Source organism: Lithobates pipiens, unplaced genomic scaffold (genome assembly GCF_037356315.1).
Source record: "Lithobates pipiens isolate NorthernLeopardFrog02 unplaced genomic scaffold, aLitPip1_a1.2 Scaffold_25, whole genome shotgun sequence".
Classification (NCBI taxonomy): domain Eukaryota; kingdom Metazoa; phylum Chordata; class Amphibia; order Anura; family Ranidae; genus Lithobates; species Lithobates pipiens.
In genome coordinates, this window is record NW_027507787.1 from 54,491,645 (window position 1) to 54,512,763 (window position 21,119).

A 21,119-nucleotide genomic window follows, 5' to 3' on the forward strand; every position below is an offset into this window, starting at 1 on the left:
AAGGTGGGTGCCCAGGTTCCTGCATCCGTGGAAGCAGGCTGGTGAGTAAAGGGGAAGGTATTTAGATATTCTAGCTGGTACCAAGTACCAACGCATCATGACTTTGTAATTCCCTTCCAGGGCTGTTATGTTTTAGGAAGAGAACTTGATGTTAGCCCATAGTATCATCCAAGCCTCCTGTGATACTGTGATTTCCCATTTATGGATATACTTTGGGGAATTACAACCAGGTTTTGTTAACGGTCGTACGGTGTTGAGATAAGCCAGCGAGCATAAGGGTCATTTTACTAAGATCATGTGGGTAATTTTACTAAGATAAAAAAAATATATAACGCAGGAGAAGGCTGTATGGAATACACAATTAGGGAGTCCTAGACCTTTTTTGGGAGTTACAATACTTGTTGAGAGAGTCGAGGTCTTTGCTTACTCTTTACAAAAGCAGTTATCTTCCATTGGAGGATGCAGAAACAGTAGACCAGGACCACTGCAGAGATTTCTCTGAAGAGATATAAAATATTTGGTAAAATGATCATATTAACAGCAGTAATCCTTCTTATCCATTAGATTGGCAAGAGGCCCAACAAGAGAGGAGGTTAGATATGCAAGTTGGGGGAAATTTACCTTTTAAAAGTCTTCAACCCTATTTGGCAATTTGGTGCCCAGATAGAAAAGGAATCAAGGAGCCCAAATGAATCGGAGTTATGACTGTAAATGCTCAGCCATTGGGGAGGTAAGGAGATTTTAGGGGCCTTTGATGTTTGGTAATTATTTGTGAGCTCCAAGATGGTGGCAAACTGCCCTAATATACATAGGAGATTAGGCTGTGAATAAGCAAAGCTTATAATGTTGCCCTCCTAATTCCACACTTTTATTATTTTCGGTCAGCACAGATTAGGTAGGCTGAGGCCGCGTACACACGCGGGGACTGTTCGCTGAAACTGTCCGCTGAAACCAAGTTTCAGCGGACAGTCCGCTCGTGTGTGGGCTTTCAGCGGACAGTTTCAGCGAACAGTCCGCTGAACAAGGTTTTTCGGAAATTCCGAAAAACTGTCCGCTGAAACCTTGTTTCAGCGGACAGTCCCCGCGTGTGTAGGCTTGTTCGTCAAACAAAGTTGCGCGCATGCTCAGAAAGGATTTTCACGCCGAAAGTTATAATGCAGTGTATAGGACGTCGTATTTTTCGTCCCGTCGTATGTGCCGTTCACGTCATCGCGCACGGTTTCAGCAAACTGTTCGTCCGTCGTGTGTGGCCATGTCCGTCCATGCTAATTTTGAGCGGACTGTTTGCCGAAACTGTTTGACGGACAAAGTTGGGCGAACAGTCCCCGCGTGTGTACGCGGCCTAAGGTTCGATGGCAAGAGCAAAAAGAAGAGGAGATGGTGGGCATCCTTGCCTTTTGCCTCTATGTATGAGGAAGGCATCCAAACGATGCCCAGCATATTCCAAATATGCTTGCGGGTCATAATAAATAGAAGTCAAAAGTTAAAAAGTGAAACCCCAATGGCATAAAATAAAATGAAGATAAGGCCAAGACACTGATTTGAATGTCCTCCTAATACCCACGTAAGGAAGGCAATTAGAAATACATTGAGTAAGCGCCACATGAATGGTCAGAATTTGGCTTCATATCATAGAATAATTGCGGTCAGGGTTTGAGATCAAAAGTATAGTGATTGGAGCAAGGTGTTAAAGGTGGACACGAGTAGGGAAGTCAGTAAATCAGAAACATTTTTGTAGTATACTGCTGAAAAAACATCCAGACTGGGGCATTTGTTCAGTTTAAGTGACTTAATGGCTGTGAGTATCTCCTCTGGTTTTTCTAGAAGATGGTAGAAAGGTAGGCAAAGTGAGTTGAGAAAGCAACTGTGCCTGGTTGAAAGTTCCATGGCCTTAATATAGCAGATGAAGGTGAGTGAGATACTCCTGTAATACCTTAACATATTAACATGATTGCTTGTATATATACTAGTAGGGAGCTTTACATGCATTGGTTTGTAGGAATGATCCAGTGCCCTGAGGGCCTGGGCCAGGAGCGTGTCAAGTTTATTTGCTGTTACATAATACAAATGTCTGGACCTACGTACTGCTTTCTCAGCTGATTCCATTAAGAACATATCTAGCTCAGTCTGAGCCTTATCCAGAATTAGTTTGTTAGCCCCTGCAGGGGTTGCCTGGACGACTGCAAAGAGGTTACAAAATTCATTATCCAATTTGTGATGTAATTGGCACTGTTAGTTTTTGAGCCGAGAGGCTTTCTGAATACAAGCACCACGTATGAATAGCTTGTGAACTTCCCAGAGCGAGACCGGAAAGATGCCACATGTAGCATTGTGAGTAAGGCCATCTTTGTTTGTTATCTGGATAGCTGAGGCAGTAGATCCAAGAAAAAGGGGATTGGTTTAGTATTGGGTGCCTAAAAGGAAATCAGGGGCCTCTATATCTCGCAAGTAGCCTACAGGTATTAAATATTGACCTTTTGGATCTTTCATTTCCGTGGTGGATACAAAGAGAGTTCTATGATGAAATGCTATAAGGAAACCCTTATGGTTAGTTTGTGCTGAGGCCATATATACTTAGGAATAGTGTCGGTCAAAAGAGTAGGGTGTAGATTGTGTAGAAAAATGTGTTTTCTGTTTGGAAAACCAGGACTCAATAATTAAATGTAGAGTCTGCTGCCTGGGGGCCCTAGTAAGGTATACCAGGAACAGAGTTGAGGGCGGGATGGGGGGGGGGGGTGCAGTGACAAACCCCAGAGTGAATGCAAGCAATAAAAACACAAAACAATAAGGGTATTAGACAATAAACAAGTGCATTAAGTTGGATTTACAATTTATTTATAATATTTATATTTATAATAATAGTGGAACCCAGCTAGACCACGGACAGCTGGAGCTAATATTCAAACAATATAGATCACCTGTTCAACAAAGTAGTATAAAGAAGCAAAAAGCAGTTGTGTTACCACTTTCTCTCATGGGAAGAGAGATTAGTCGGTAGGCAGGGGTCAGGGGGTGCTCCAGGTGCCTATGTGGAGAGAGGTAGAAAGAGCCAAGGAGATTTCCAAATACAAACAGGCAAGGGCAGGCATAATGTATAAGAAAAGCAGGTCAAGAAACTATTGATGGGATATACAGAAGGGCTCTATGTGCATGCCTACATACAGAGGAGCGCCCAGTGAATTCTTTGTAGGAGATGTTGTAAACAGCAAAAACGTGTAATTGTCAATGAGGCATCGTGGATGGTATATGGGGTCCTAAGGGGGCTCACAAAGAAGGGCCTGGCAGAAGATATTGCGTAGGCCTGGATAAGATATACTTGGAAAGGCAATAGAACAAATCAGTGAATGAAAACCTAGCATTTTGTGATTGGGGGTACATACAGTGGTGTGAAAAAGTGTTTGCCCCCTTCCTCATTTCCTGTTCCTTTGCATGTTTGTCACACTTAAGTGTTTCGGAACATCAAACCAATTTAAACAATAGTCAAGGACAACACAAGTAAACACAAAATGCAATTTGTAAATGAAGGTGTTTATTATTAAAGGTGAAAAAAAATCCAAACCATCATGGCCCTGTGTGAAAAAGTGATTGCCCCCCTTGTTAAAACATACTATAACTGTGGTTGTCCACACCTGAGTTCAATTTCTCTAGCCACACCCAGGCCTGATTATTGCCACACCTGTTCACAATCAAGGCATCACTTAAATAGGAGCTGCTTGACACAGTAAGGTCCACCAGAAGATCCTTAAAAGCTACACATCATGCTGAGACCCAAAGAAATTCAGGAACAATTGAGAAAGAAAGTAATTGAGATCTATCAGTCTGGAAAGGGTTATAAAGCCATTTCCAAAGCTTTGGGAATCCAGCGAACCACAGTGAGAGCCATTATCCACAAATGGCGAAGACATGGAACAGTGGTGAACCTTCCCAGGAGTGGCCGGCCGCCCAAAATTACCCCAAGAGCGCAGCGATGACTCATCCAAGAGGTCACAAAAGACCCCACAACAACGTCCAAGGAACTGCAGGCCTCACTTGCCTCAGTTAAGGTCAGCGTTCATGCCTCCACCATCAGGAAAAGACTGGGCAAAAATGGCCTGCATGGCAGAGTTCCAAGGAGAAAACCACTGCTGAGCAAAAAGAACATCAAAGCTCGTCTCAATTTCTCCACAACACATCTTGATGATCCCCAAGACTTTTGGGACAACATTCTGTGGACCGATGAGACAAAAGTGGAACTCTTTGGAAGGTGTGTGTCCAAGTATATCTGGCGTAGAAGGAACACTGCATTTCATAAAAAGAACATTATACCAACAGTAAAATATGGTGGTGGTAGTGTGATGGTCTGGGGCTGTTTTGCTGCTTCAGGACCTGGAAGACTTGCCGTGATAAAAGGAACTATGAATTCTGCTGTCTACCAAGAGATCCTGAAGGAGAATGTCCGACCATCTGTTCGTGTACTCAAGCTGAAACGAACTTGGGTTCTGCAGCAGGACAATGATCCTAAACACACCAGCAAGTCCACCACCGAATGGCTGAAGAAAAACAAAATGAAGACTTTGGAGTGGCCTAGCCAAAGTCCTGACCTGAATCCTATTGAGATGTTGTGGTATGACCTTAAAAAGGCCGTTCATGCTCGAAAACCCTCTGATGTAACTGAATTAGGACAATTCTGCAAAGATGAGTGGGCCAAAATTCCTCCAGGACGCTGTAAAAGCCTCATTGCACGTTATCGCAAACGCTTGGTTGCAGTTGTTGCTGCTAAGGGTGGCCCAACCAGTTATTAGGTTTAGGGGGCAATCACTTTTTCACACAGGGCCATGATGGTTTGGATTTTTTTTCACCTTTAATAATAAACACCTTCATTTACAAATTGCATTTTGTGTTTACTTGTGTTGTCCTTGACTATTGTTTAAATTGGTTTGATGTTCCGAAACACTTAAGTGTGACAAACATGCAAAGGAACAGGAAATGAGGAAGGGGGCAAACACTTTTTCACACCACTGTATGTACCATCAAGTAGGTGTGAGATGCACTGCGAAGCAGTGAAACTCAGTGAACAAAGTATTTAGTTGACCAAAGTCACTATTCAATCAAGCAAGAAAACCATATCATCAGAGTAAAATGTATGCAATAAAGTAGTTATTACGGTAAAGTGCTTAACTGAGGTATAATGATACAGCTCCTGTCATGTTCCTGATGGTGAGCCTGATGTGTAGAGGAAGGCCTCCCCTACAACTCCAGCCCAAGAGCCGCTGGTAGTGGGACAGCTGGTGCTGGAGCATGGTGGAGTAAGTGTGCCTGGAATAAGTCCTGAAGTCTGTGCAGGTAGGAGCCGTGAACACTCAGGTGGAAAGCTGGACTTGGCTGCTAGCAGGCTGGAATGTAGCCGGATCACGGGAAGGTCTTGGCAGCAGATGAGCAGACCGGGTACAACAGCAGGCAGGAGCATGGTCAGGTCAAAGGCAGGCTCAGCAACAGGTAGGCAGATCAGGTATGACAGCAGGCAGAAGCGTAGTCAGGTCACAAGCAGGTTTGGCAACGGGTAGGCAGATTAAGTATAACAGCAGGCAGGAGAGTAGTCAGGTAACAAGCCAATACGGTATTCAGGAAACAACACAGGGTAACAGGATTTCAGGTGATGCTGTAGATCAAGCAGCAACCAGACAGTGCTGAGTTCTGTGTTTAAATAGGCCGTCTGGCACCAGTTCTGATAACATGTGAACACGCATGCACGTCCACTGATGCGCCCGTGGCAGATCTGGGTAAACTTTGCTAGCACCTGCGCACAGATGTGCGCCTGAGGATGTCAGCTGTGTTCCATGGACGACTTCCCTCACAGCTCCATGACTGAATATTGTTCAAAACAGAAAGCGCTGGACTCTATTCAGGTGCAGAGTGAGGAGGAAGGGACAGGCATACCAAATACATTTCTGGGGACCTTGTCTCCCACTATCTGCTGAGGAAGAGTCTGGCTTCAGCAGGAAACAGGAGATTGAACATCTGCAAGACCCTTCAGATGATAAAACCGTTTTCTTTGCCTTCAGAAGATGGTATCACTGGGGTTAAATGGAGGTCCTCCAGTACAGACTGTAGTTCTTCCAGAGTTCGGCAAATTAATCACTTCTTCTAGTATGTAATTCAATTCATCCGTATAGCTCTGAATGTTAGTTTCAGGGGAGTCTATGGGGTCTTCAAGGCAGGGGTGTCTCCAGGCCAAAATTTTTGGGGTTGCTGTGCAGGTGCTTCAAGAAAAACAGAGGGTGCTAATGTGGCGCTCAAAGCACACCGCAAAATTTGTGCGTGTGGGTGTAGCCAAAAGGTGGGTGTGTCTAAAATGTGTGGCCAAATGTCAGTTCTTCCTGATCTATAGCTTGTAGTGTGCTACCTTTCCCTCTTCGTATAGGCTAAAAAAAAAGCCTGGAGGTACACCGAAGAGATTGTTAAGTAAAATAAGCTCAATTGAGGCCAACAATTATAGCCCCCAGTGTATGTCAGGACCAGCAATAACCTCAAGTCAGTGGGTAGTAGTTAAGTATTAAAATTCAACAGCCACAAAGAAGCCAGAGAACCATCTAAAAACTCATTGATAACAGGCCATGCAGTTGGGTACGTTGTCCCATACCCAAAAAACGACAAAATGTGCTAAAGGTAATTATCACCACAATGTATGACACAATAATTCAAAGAAAGCAGTAAAAGCATAAAAAGTATCAATAAATATATAAATTAAATATGTGCTAAATAACTATAAATCTGTGCATACATATAAAGTGCAATGTGCAACACAGGTGATCCCTATTAGAATTTCATATCAACAAAGTTCATTAGAATTGTCTGCAAGCAGATTGAATTCTCTGCAAGCTATTATCAGCTATTTCCGAGCACCATCACCCACTGGGTGAGAACTCACCAGAGGTTAAGGTAAGGTACTGCAGTATCATGTTATTTGGCACAGTGCATTTTTGAAAAGTAGCACATGAACAATTTTTTGTACAGTCTGATGCGATTTGCAGCCATTTAAATAATAGGCTGAAAAATCGCACCACACTGAATTGCACAGAAACTTGGAGCAAACTCCTTTGAAAACTGATTTACATGCATTTTGCTTTTCAAAGGTGTTCGACAGGTGGTGAGGAGGCGATATACTACTTCTTCACCGCCTGGTTTAAACCTACAATGGTTGCACTACCAAACTGCAATTGCATGCATTGCACGGCAGTTATAGCTTAAAATCAGCCTTTTCACAACCTGTCCCGTCAAACATTCTTAGATCACTTTTTAGAGGAACAGTGGTGCCTGTTCCACTTGTAAAACAGCCCTTAGCTGCATTTGGCTGTGGCACCCTTAGGGCTTCTTTATACGTGAGACTGGGGTTGGTAAAACACGGTGGTCGAGTCAGACTTTTACCTTCCCCAATCCCTACCCCCCTTTAGCTGCAGAGGCAGCAGCCAAAGGTGTACACATGCCATGTTGTGCCCATATAGCTGGTATTGTGCATCTATATGGGTTCAATGTATCTTTATGCCCACATAGCCTTTACTGTGCCCTATTATGCCCACTGACCTTAAATTCTTTCAACAGTTCCAGCTTTTGCGAATTCCGCTACCAAGAATGAGAGGCGGATTGCTATTGGTATCACTCCACCTGAACTATGGACAAAGAATTGGCTCATGAGGCAGGCTTGATGTCCCCACAGCCACCTGCTCGCTCCAGCCCTAATTCACTTGTTCTGCGGCCAGCTGCTGCCTTTATCCACAATCAGTGACGGAAGGTTGGCAAGTCCAAGACCAATCTACCAGTCACCTGGATGTGATCGACTGGTAGATCGTTGTCCATGGGTTGCCAACCTGGGTTCCAGTGGCGGTGTGTCCATTAGGGCCCCCCCCTCTGTGTACTATGGATATATTCATACATTGTAGCCACCCCCTATTCAGGCATCCTGCCCATTTCCAGGTGCCTGAATTACAGCGGTGGGGGAGGGTGTTTTTGAAGCACCCGATTAGAGCCATAGGCGCTGATAGGGTTCAAAAAAGGTGCACTTTTCTTTTAAAACCGCCCACAAAGTGCCGCTGTCCCATTGATTTCAATGGGTAGGAGCAGTGAATACACCGCTCCTCTCACCGCTCCAAAGATGCTGCTAGCAGGACTTTTTTTACTGTCCTGCTAGCGCACCGCTCCAGTGTGAAAGCCCTCTGGCTTTCACACTGGAGTGAAAGGGGCTGGTTTTTTCAGGCGCTACACAGGCACTATTTTTAGCGCTGTAGCGCCTGAAAACCGCCCCAGTGTGAAAGGGGCCTTAAGCTTAAACATTTTTTACCTTAATGCATTCCTCACATTAAAGCACAACTATGCTCACCCCTTCTCCAACGATGAGGCATCCTGGAGCTCCCTGCCGGCCACTGAAATTTTCAAGCAGTTGGCTTCTGGGTATCAGCTGCTGGCCACTTTCAATGGCCGGCCGATGGGAAGTTCATTCAGCTTTGGTATTGCCGAATTTCACTGTACAGAGGCGGGCAGACAGGTAAGTAACTTTAGCGCAGACAAAGCATATCTCTTCAGCATTAAAATATCCTGCCTGTTCACCTTTTTTAGTATTAAAGGATAAGTACAGCTTTACAAAAAAAATTATAAATGCTAATTTTTTTGCAGCAAAAAAAAATACATTTATTTAATTTTTTGTAATGAACCTGTAAAGCATTGCACCGTGAGGGAGAAGATCATATTGTCAGATTGGAGGTTCAGGAGGGAGCGGGGGCTGATGATTACATGATCTGTAACATGTCACATGTTACACTCTGAATATGGGTGTAACATGTAACCTGTTACAAAAGATGAACTTGACCTTTAACATAAAGTTCCATTTTAAGGCAAAAAATGTTTAGGAAGTAGTATCCCCCCTCAGCCCCCCCATACTTACCTGAGCCCTCACTTGATCCAGTCCTGTGCCCGTCTCTCTTCACTTCCTGGTCTCACCAACTTTGCTGAGGAGGACTGCTGCCAATCAAAGCCAATGATGAGGGAGCGAGGGGTGGGGCAGAGCCCCGCTGTCTGTGTCTATAGATATAGGCAGCAGGGCTCGGGAGTGAGTCCACATAAGTGCCCCATAGAAAGCAGCTTCCAATGGTGGACACTCCCCAAAAAGGGAGAGCCAGGAACATTGCTAGGAGACCCGAGAAGAGTACGTTTATGGCCGCTTTGTGCAATAGAATTATAGGTAAGTATAAACCTGTTTGTTATTTAAAAAAAGGCATTTTATAATCACTGATCAAATGTAATGGTCCTTGCATGTTTCTGTCTTTCTTTTTGTTTTAATGCACTTGCGAATGCATATATTTTCATGCGTTGAGGGAGTTAAGACAGCCAATAAAAAAAAGCACCTGGGCTAATTTTCAAAGTGCAGTGCATCACTATGCACAGAGTTTTCAGATTATACATATTGTATATATGCATTGATTAGACATGTGCAGAACAAAAAAATGTGTTTAGTTCCGACTCGTATAAATTTGTTTAGTTAAATTCGTTAAATCCGTCTAATTTTTTTTCGAAATTAGTTTTATTTATTTGTATTCAAATCGATTCAAATTTTTGGAATTCTAAATTGGATAGTTTTCAAAACAATTTTGAAAAGTTTTCAAATTCGAATAGTTTTCAAATCAATTTTGAATAGTTTTCAAATTCAAATTTGAAAAGTTTTTTCAAATTTGAATAGTTTTCAAATTCAAATTGGAAACATATTCTAATAGTAATTGAATAGTTTTCCTTTTTACAAAGAGAAAAAAATGTGTATAGAAATGTAAAAAATAGAATAAAATAGAAAAGAATATAACAGAAAATAAAAGGATGTAATATAACAGAATAGAAACGAACAGAGTAAAATAGAAATAATATAACCATTTCCCAAAATTCAAATCAATTTCAATAGAACAGAAAAGAATAGAATAGAAAATAACAGAATAGCATAGAAAAAAAAACATAGAATAGAAAGAATATAACCATCTTTCTATTCTAATCTATTCTTTTCTATTCTATTCAAATTTGAATTAATATTTTGGGAAATAGTCATATTCTTTCTCTTCTATTGTTTTTTGAATTATATTCTTTTCTCTTCTATTATAGTGTATTCTATTCTATTATTTTTTCTATTCTATTCTTTTCTTTACTGATGTATTCATATTCAAATTTATTCAATTTGAAAATCAAATTTCAGAAGATGGTTATAGTCTTTCTATTTTATTCTATTCTTTTTTTATATTCTATTTGTTTCTATTATATTCTATTCTTTTATTTTTTGTTATATTCATTTCTATTCTATTATATTTTTTTCTATTTTATTCCTTTATTTTCTATTCTATGTTATTCTCTTTGTAAAATGTAAAACTATTTGGATTCTAAAACTATTTGAATTTGAACACTATTCAAAATTGATTTGAAAACTATTTGAATCGATTCAAATTTGAAATTTCACCCAAATTTTTTTTTCATTATTTCGGATTCGTTTAAATTCGGTACCATTGTAACTAGGAAATTTGGATACATTCGAATTTCCAAAACACAAAAATTCATCCGAATTTAAATTCAGAACTAAATGAACAGCATTGTGGTGCCATTAAGTAAAATGAAAATGAGGCATGATGCATATATATATATATATATATATATTCATGCACGCCTACAATACATTCACAGGAATTGCAGTAACACAACTTAAACCATTTGAATCCACCCTTAAAGTAAACCTATTGTAAGAGAAGCACTTTGGTTGCCTTTGCTGGCCTCCTTCTGAATGTTATTGGCTGGCTGTCATAATAACACTCAGATGTCAATAGTTTCTAAGTCACCGACCCAAAACAAGTAGGCCTATCAGGAAAATGTAAGTCATAATGCGTTATCTGTGTAGCTATTCTAGGTTAGTAGCTCAGAGGGAATGATTTATTATAGAAGTAGGGACTGTTCATCTGCCAATATAAATAGCAATCTGGTTACATGAACTGCAAGATTCTCTACAGATTTTTCAAATGTTTCAACAACTTTCCACAAAAAAAGGCTTAAATTCACTAAATTTGACAGATTCACCCAATTAGTGAGCTCTTTCAGTGAACTGTGTCATCTCTACCAATTTATTTGTAATGATGGTCTATTCAATGCCTATTGAGGCCACCCTTCTGCATTCCCCAGAACTCTCAATGTATACATTATGCAACGCTGGCAGTGTTTCGTCTACCCTACAATGAACAGAACTCTAAACACAAAGCTAGAGTCAATATTAACACATTGTCCTCTCTTTATATTGTCCTATTTATAATGTCAACACAATTTTGCACTGCTGGTCTTGTTCAATAAGGCTGTTCATAAAGCAATATTAATGTACAAAGCGGAGTAGCTCATAGCATTTAATCATTTTTTTTTTTTTTATTGTAGTTGGATAAGTTATGTAATGGTTCTTTTTTGGTTGCTTTTGGTTTCTTTTTTTTATGCAACATATTATTGCTTTTTACCTCCTTCACCAACAGAAGACCTGTAGGTGTATTTCAGATTTTTTTTATTTTTAATTTCCCTTACGTAAATATAATTTTTGAGGTTTTTAAAATAACATTAACATAAAGTGCAAGCCTTGAAATCATACAGGCGCAAAAAAAAAAAAAATGAAATGACGAGTGTGTGAAATTTTGTCAAAAATGTTTTTTCATTACTAAATTTTTGAGAAAAAAAAAACACAATTAAGTTGTACGTAAATGGACTTCAAAATGGTGAAATGTTATTGTCTCGCTGCACGGTGGTAGCCGTTTAACCCTTTCTTTCCCTCCCATCGTTATTAACCTAATGCCATGAGATCATTTGTACAGGAAGTGTTCTAGCCTGTGTGTATGTAACACAATTTAAGCTAATTGTGTCACTGTTACTTTTGGGACAACAGTCTGCCTCTAAAGCTTTTTTGCTAATTTCACCCCTTAATGTACGATTTCGGAATATTTTGTTCTAATGATTTTAATGCAATCAGCAAAACTATCCATGTAATTGTATTTGGCACGGTGCTCTGGGTGGAATGGCAGTCAGGGAGAGATCTCTGAACCTAGGTCCCACTCATACGAATGCAAAACAGCTTGGTTTCAATAATCAGCAGCAGAAGGCAGCCGGCAATGTCTGGGAAAAGGCTGCAGAAAAAAAACATTTGTCGGAAGACAATGACAAAAAAGGGGGTCTCAGCTCGGTGCTATTGAGAAACAATTTGTAAGCACGGCTGTTGAAGTCGATCCAGAGCCGACTGAACAGCTGGAGCCACCGAGTGATTGATAAGTACGCCCAAGAGAACTTCATTTCTCCGTGAATGAAGACAAAAGCGCAGCAATGTTGGGCGGCTGTGTAATGTCACTATCATTAAGTAGTGTGAGTGGATATGCCCAGCCTTCAGATGGGGACAGGGAGGGATGTGACGAGAGGTCAGGACTTCCCTCCCCAGGCACATACACATGCAAACGCACACACAAACACATACGCACACAAATCAACATAGTCCCCTCCCACACTCTATAATCCTCTTAATTCCCCTGTAAATCACGCAGTGATGATGCTAGAACAGGAATCTAAACACAATTAGTTCATTGGCTATTTGGGAAGTCTATAATAATCCAATTTTTCTTCTACAGGCTCAGTCTTTACACATAACTATCCCTCACTATGGGTTTTTATAGACAAAATGTGTTGTATCTTTAATTAGATATAAACCCAATCACTAAAACTGCATGCAAGCTTCAATATGTTATTGTAATTTCAAAAGTCATGTTCGATATTTTTAAATATGCAGCTTTCTTTAAAATTGTACATGGTGATCCTGCCATGAAGGATTTTGTTTAGACGTCTCCTGTTATAGGGTTACAATGCTATTGGGCTGATTCACTAAAGGAAAATAAACAGTTCACTTTTGCAAAGGAAGTTGTATTTTAGAAGGGAAATATCCCCAGAGCTTAGTGAATGAGGTGAAGCTCTGCTGATTTCCATCATCCAATCATGTGCAAGCAAAATACTGTTTGTTTGTTTTTTCCTTTGCAAAGTGAAACTTCACCACATTTACTAAGCTCTTACAAAGTGAAGTCAAGGGGCTGTTTAAACATACATTATGGTGGCATTGTCCACTGTTGTTACCATGAGGAAACTCGCCATATTAAATGCCATTCAGGTTTGAGTGCATGCATATAGACAGCAGCTGGCTACAAAAATGCTGTAGCACAGGGATCTCCAAACTTCAGCCCTCCAGCTGTTACAAAACTACACGTACCATGACGCATTGTAAAACTCTGATATTCACAGACATGATTAAGCATGATGGGAATTGTAGTTCCTGATAGACATGGGTGACGTCAATAAATTTGTTTTGTTCTGTTCCGTTACGGTTCGTATTAAAATTACTTCGTACTTCGTATTTCGTGTCCGAAATTCAATTTCAATTTGTACGAAATACGAATTGTCGTTAGGTTCGTTAACTTGTACGAACGTTGGTTACGATGAATTTAAAGGCAAAAATATACCTCAATATGACAGTCGATGCTGATGGAAGTTTGGTTTTTATCCAAAATACGAAATTCCGTTGAAGAATTTCCTATCCGAAATACAAATTTTCGTTAGATGAGGGGCTCCCACCATCCCTGAGATGTGCTGACTTCCTCCTGGGGATTCGTAAACAAAAGTTCGTATTTCGTACAAAATTCGGACGCATGGCAATTCGTATTTCGGATCCTCCCGAACGTACGAATTTAGGGAAATTCGTACGAATTTGAGATTCATATGAAACAAATCGCACATGTCTAGTTCCTGAACAGCTGGAGGGCCATAGTTTGGAGACCCCTGCTGTAGCACATCTATAGCACTGAAATACAACCAAGGATTAAAAAAAGGTATAGAATGGGAATTGTTTTGGATGATACTGCCTTAGCAAGGAAAACTGTTGTTTAGTAAAATTCTAAAGTGTGTGCGTGTGATGCTAAATTTAAATATTTTACTCTTTCATATCAAGCAGTGAGTAAAACTTCGATGCCCAGGCAAAATGTATCAGTTAGTGCCATTATGCATCCGCTAAACTTGCCCATAACCCTATGACCAATTTGTCAGTTTGACAGTGAGGTTTAAAGTGGTTGTAAACACTTACAAACCACTTTGACCTACAGGTAAGCCTAGATTAAGGCTTACCTGTAGGTCCAAGAAATATCTCCTAAACCTACACGGTTTAGGAGATATTTAGTAAAAGACAGTGACAGCGGCACACAGGCGCACTATCGCCGTTAGCAGCATGCCGCTGCTAATGGTGATATGCCGTTAGTGGCGGCTCCCGTGCGCATGTGCGGCAGTGACGCCATCGCTGCTCTGTGAGTGGCCGGAGCAGCGAGACCTGGAAGAAGATGGATGCTCCGGACTACAGGGGACAGTGGTGACATCGCTGGCTCCTGTGTCAGGTAAGTGACACATAATGGGCTACTGTGCGATGCATAGTAGCCCATTATGCTTTACCTTTGCAGGGAGACAAAGAGGAAGTAAACCCATCAGGGTTTACTTCCTCTTTAAAGACCAGGGGCAAACACAGATTCACATTCCTAATTATCTTCTGTAATCTTATAGAGGGCAGAGAGGCTGCAGTTAAAGTATGTGAGAGCTGATTGGAGGAAAGGAACACCCTCCCATCCACACAGCAGAACTGTGTTGTGAATAGACAAGCTCCGTTCTGAGCTCTCTTCCCCCGACACAAATGTATATCATGTGTCGGGAAAACTTCTCAGAAGTGACACATGCTGATAACAGAGGAACGATGCACCAGAGATAAATGACACTTAGAGCTTTGAAGAGAGATGAGTAAAAACTACAGATATATGTGCTGTGCTCAGATTCCATGTCTGAGGTCTATACCCACTTTGATCAATATTTTCAAGGCACAAGACATTGTCAATGCAGTCACAAAGTGGTTAAACATATGACACTTTACAATTCGTAGGTTTTGGGACAAGGTTTATCACTATTCATTATTACGTTATCATCTATTAACATACGTTTAACTTTTTTTTTTTTCCTTTGAATTCTACAAATTACAAAGTTCTAAGTCCGCAAACTGAAGAAATGTGGCACTGGAACTGTACATACAAAATGGCATCTGACTTGATTTACTAAGGATTGCAAATGGCAAAAGACAGGCAAATATCTCATCAATCAGAATGTGTGATGAAAGCTCTGCCCACATTATCATCATCTCCGCATCACTAAAATATTTTTTCACCTGTCTCAGATCAATAGAGAAAGGCAATTTTTTTTCTGAAGTAATCCTTAAATTGTTGCAGAGATTTTACAACAGTGTTTCTCAGTTTTGATGAAGTATTTACTCCTTTACAGAAATGGATGTTTGACACATACCACCTATTTTGGATTAACTGATTTTAAATCAGAAGTGATTTATGTTTGTACGTTTGTGTGGTGGCATTTTTAAGACACATGTGTCTTCTACATGCCTGTCCGCACATTTTTTTATAAGTGTACACTGAGCCGAACATGCACAGCTCAATGTACAACCTCAACACAATTCTGTGCCAGGAGGAGGAAATAAATCCTATGCACATGCAATAGAGTTACCTCATTCTGGCCCTGCCAATAAAGATGGTCAAACACTCCGAACCTGGAAGATGACCAGGTTAAGAAGGAATCATCAAACATGGAGGAAAGTGCGGACATTGCATTGTGATAAGGGATCGATTTGCTGGGTAAGTGTGCTATAATCTGTAAATATTACATACGGTACATACCTGCACATTGTGGTAAAAAAAAAGTTCATGGGCCCCAAAATTGTGCATTTTCTCTGGTGATGTACTTTATTGTGCATAAATATCCTCTAAAACTACCTTATGTTTCAAATCAATAAATAATGCTTAGCAATCTCACATTTATATGTGAATTATTGTTTGCTAAGTCAATAAACTGTTATGATTAACTATTTCACAAGAAAAAGCATTCTCAATGGGTACTAACGTTAACCTTTGGGGTACTCATAATATTAGCTTGCAACCTGTGTTTACTATATGATGGAAAATTACTAAGAGGGGTAGCAGACCCTATTATAAAAGATAATCCTTAGACTGATCATAGCAACTAAAGAACATTCAGTATTTGAGTGAGCTACATCAAGAACCAGATAATTTTTTGTGGCAGCAAGATAATACTACTACAAATCAGAAGGAACACTAATGTCTGAAAGGTTCACAGAAAAGTGCAGTGTTTCCAGTCATAGGCAACAGCATTCTAATTTAAATTTCTAAAACTGTACTAGTTCAATAGGCACAAGTAAACTTGATGCTAGAATATTTAAGCTATAATTCGTAATGCAATTTTCATATATTTAGTGCAATGAATAAATGGAAAAACATTGAAAGACTTTTACATTACTGCTCAAGTGTGTCAAGGAAAAAATTGTTGTTATTTTTTTAACATTTAGTTTTCATTGCTCTTCGTTGTAACTCTGTATATTTTTTTTAGAATTGTATAAAGCCTGAGGAAGTGAGCTAAGACATCCAGAAAGCTTGCATTTCTAATAATTTAAGTTAGCTAATACAGAATATCATTAAACTTTCTGCAATAATCAATGGTACAATACTCTACTATTCATACTACTACAAATGTATAAATGTCATTTAAACCATAGGATACTACAAAAAAAAACTGAGCCATTGGGCTTTGCAACCAATCAACATTTAATTTTCCCTCTCTAAGTTAAATAATAAAGCCTGATTGATTACTGGGAACTTCGCATCTTTTTTTGTTTGCTGCTATTCTCACGTGGAGTCCCTTTCCTATGGCATAGACTGAAACATAGTAAAAAATTACCATATGCCACCATGCCAACCAACAGTTATGTCTCTGAAGCAATATCTATCTATTTACATTTTGGTTAATCCACATAAAATAATATGCTGAGGATTATGTAACAACTCCTTTCAAATTATAATAGGATACTAAAGGCACAAAGAGAAGCTTGAAGACTTGTGCTTTACCTCAAATAAACCCGCTACTGTAAACACAATATGAACAGCCCACCGTTGTAAGACTAAAAATTTTGTAGGATAGTTCAGGAAAGTAGAAAAGCTCCCATTTTTTTTTTTTAATTAGGCCCTGTCTTTCTATTCAGTTTAAGTCAACAGAATTAAATTATTTTTTGTCTTCAGACCAAATTATAATATCTTCCTTCACCTATTTATAGCAGTATTTTTAGTTCAGCCCTTGGCCATCTTGTGTGAGTTCCAACACAGAAATAAAGAAAGTGACACTTCCGAAAATATAACAGGCCATGCAGAATTTGTCTCAAACCTCATCATTACACTGTACACAACTGTCTGCAGTGGTGTATTTCCTCCACTGGACGTTGATGAAGGATAGAGATTCACCCCCATTGTTTTGGCTTTTACTAGATAAAGAGATGCTCTGAAGGGATAAAAATGATGAGGAAGCTAAAAATGAAGACGAGAGCACAACGCTGGCTAAATGAATGGATTTTTTTTCTCCCTCCTCTCTTTTCTTCCTTGCTCCAGTGGTAGTTCTTGTCAAAGTGAATGGAAATTGTTACAGACAGATCAAGTGTCTCCTACTTTCTGTGTCACAGAGTTTTGCCGATTTCATGAACCATGCCAGAGAGGGGTCAGGCAGAGAGATACAGGCAAGAAAAGGATGACCAATTCTGTTTCTTCACTGACATAGCCACTGATCTTTTTTGAGTCACTGAGTTTTAACACTATGAAACGGCTTAGGCTTCACCTTAAAATAAAATAATTATTTACACACTCAGGAAGTAAACTCACCTTTCATGGTCCATGCTAGCTGGCTTTTCAAGGTGACGTGAACAAGCTGTAAATCAAAAAATTATTATTTTTGTGAAATTATGGTGTGGGTGATTTACAAAAATGATGTACATACATTCTTAAACAGGAATTCTGATTTGTTGCTATAAAAAAAATGTACATCAACACCCTACTTGGATGTCATTTAGCTTGCTAAAGCATTGTAATGCCATTTTGTTTGCTAAAGCACTTTGCTTTATGATAATTTTGCTTTGTTTTAACCTTTTTACATATTTCTTTGCATTTCTTTGTTGCTTTTCCCCTCCAGCCTCTTTCAGTCCCTTTCTCTCTACGTGCACTGTCTACCGTGTCTGTTTTACTTCATTGCTCTGGACCGGTTTCTTGATGGTGATGAACCATACCTGGGACATCTTGAAAATCTGAATTCCTAGAATTGGGTATTAGGTACTGGCAGAGAATAAGAAAGAGCTAACAAATTTTGTGCTAGGTCGAATTGTGCCTAATGTGGCATACATACCTTCTCCCCATCATTTTAGTGAAACATCTAGTGTATCTGGTCACCACCATGTAAATGACCAATTTCCCTGGCTCTATTGCTGTCCAGCTCAAACCCTCCACTGGCCTACTGCAACCACCACCTGGGCTATACCAAGCCTCCCTCTCCTGCTAAGCTGCTACATTGTTGCTGGCAGTCCTCCCACTTACCTCGATAAGGAAGGACCACTGGTGGCCATGCTGCTAGAAACCCCGACCCTCCCTATTCTCTACCAGACTGTTCTGCTCCAACACAAAACTCCTCCTGCCTCCTCTCCAGACTTCAAGTCATTGCAGAGAGCAGTGTGTGAATAACTCCCAAGAATGTTGTCACCTACCTTGCCAGTATGGCATTGCAGGTGCAGTACCTAAACATAATGGTGGACCCCTTCTCCTCTTCTATATGGGGTGGCACTGACTCACAGGTCAGCTTGTGTGACTCAGAGAAATTAAGTCAGACACATTTCACTTTGTTTACATTTTATATGTCTGAAATAGGATATCTGAAAAAGTAACCATGCTGGTAATAACAGGATATCCAGATCAATAACGATGGAACTGCAGGTAAATTCCATGTCAGTTCAAGTATATGAACCATGTCTATGCATTATGTGTTGGCACAGCTGCCTCTACTTTCTATGCGCAATGGGAAGGCAGTTGTCATCTCATAACAGGAAGTTCCTAACAACAAGGATTTTCATGGAAGGATCACCAGATATTCTTTTGGTTAAATGTGCATATCTTTAATAGCCTTTTAACAATATTTGGAATTACATAAAGATGTCAAAAGTTATATGAAGTTTTAGTGCCTGGGTTTTCATCTTCATTTAAATCTTTCATTCATGTTAGCTTGTCTTTTTTTTTTTTTGCTCGATCAGTAAAAGATCATAACCTGGCCTCGGTTCTGACAAATCTATTGTGTTAATCATATACAGTGCCTTGCAAAAGTATTCACCCCCTTGGCATATTTTGTGTTTTGGTGCCTCACATTCTGGAATCAACATGGATTGTTTGAGGATTTGTATCATTTAATTTACAGAACACAACTTTGAAGATTATTTTTTTTTGTGAAGCAAGCAACAAACAACAAATAGGACAAAATAGCGTCAATACTTTGTAGAGCCACCTTTTGCGGCTATCACAGCTCCAAGTTGCTTTGGATATGTCTCTATGAGCTTGCCACATCTTACCACTGGGATTTGTGTCCATTCGTCCTTGCAAAACTGCTCCAGTTCCTTCAAGTTGGTTGGTTTGCACTTGTGAACAGCAATCTTTAAGTCTGACCACAGATTTTCTATTGGATTGAGGTCTGGGCTTTGACTAGGCCATTCCAACACATTTACATGTTTCCCCTTAAACCACTCAAGTGTTGCTTTAGCAGTGTGTTTGGGGTCATTGTCCTGCTGGAATGTGAACCTCCGTCCTAGCCTCAAATCACACACAGAGTGGTACAGGTTTTGCTCAAGAATATCCCTGTATTTAGCACCATCCATCTCTCCCTCAACTCTGACCAGTTTCCCAGTCCTGACTGCTATAAAACATCCCCACAGCATGATGCATGATGGTGTTCTTTGAGTGATGTGATGTGTTTGTGCCAGAAAACACAGAATTTTCTTTCATGGCCAGAAAGTAAAATTTTAGTCTCACCAGACCAGAGCACCTTCCTCCATACATTTTGGGAGTATCCCACGTGCCTTTTCGCAAACTTAAAATGTGCCATTTTGTTTTTTGCAGAAAGTAATGGCTTTCTTCTGGCCACTCTGAAGCCTGACTCTATGGAGCATAAGGCTTATTGTCATCCTATGTATAGACACTCCAGTCTCTGCTGTGGAACTCTGCAGCTCCTCCAGGGTTACCTTAGGTCTCTGAGTTTTGATGTGTGGCCATCTCTTGACAGGTTTGCTGTTGTGCCATGTTCTTTCCGTTTGGTTATGATATATTTGATGGTGCTCCTAGGGATCATCAAAGATGTGTATTTTTTTTATAACCTAACCCTGACTTGTACTTCTGGACAACATTGTCCCTTACCTGTTTGGACAGTTCCTTGGTCTTCATGGCAGTGTTTGGTTAGTGGTGCTTTATGCTTAGGTGTTGCAGCCTCTGAGGCCTTTCAAAAAGGTGTGTATATGTAATGACAGATCATGTGACACTTAGATTGCACACAGGTGGACATCATTTCGCAAATTATGTAAATTCTGAAGGTAATTGGTTGCACCAGAGATTTTTATGGGCTTCATAACAAAGGGGCTGGATACATACGCACATGCCAATTATCAGTTTTTTAGTTCTGAAAAATAGTTCTATGTATATATTTTTATAGTTTTACTTCACCAACTTAGACTATTGTGTTCTGATTCATCACATATGTAGCGATGACACTTTGGACAAAGTGTCTGTCATGTACAAATTTAGTTTTTGCCTCAGAACAGTAAAGGGGTTCTGAGGGTTAATTGTGTAGGTTTAACTTTGATATCAGTTCGGCTGGGCTGTGTTAGAGTTCTGCCTGGTCATGTGTACAGTTAGGTGCACATGACAGGCTCAGAACCAGGCCTGACTAGGCCTGTTGCTGTTAAACACATTTTAGACTGTCATATTAACTACTTGCCGACTGGCTCACTCCGATATATACGTGAGCACAATGGCATGGGTGTGCAAAACCACGTACCAGTATGTCACTCAGTCATCGGCGGGTAGCGGCGCGCGCACGCCGCTAGTGGTGTGCATGCATGCCCGCAGGTTTCGAAGACTGGATGTCAGCCGGTGGCCTGC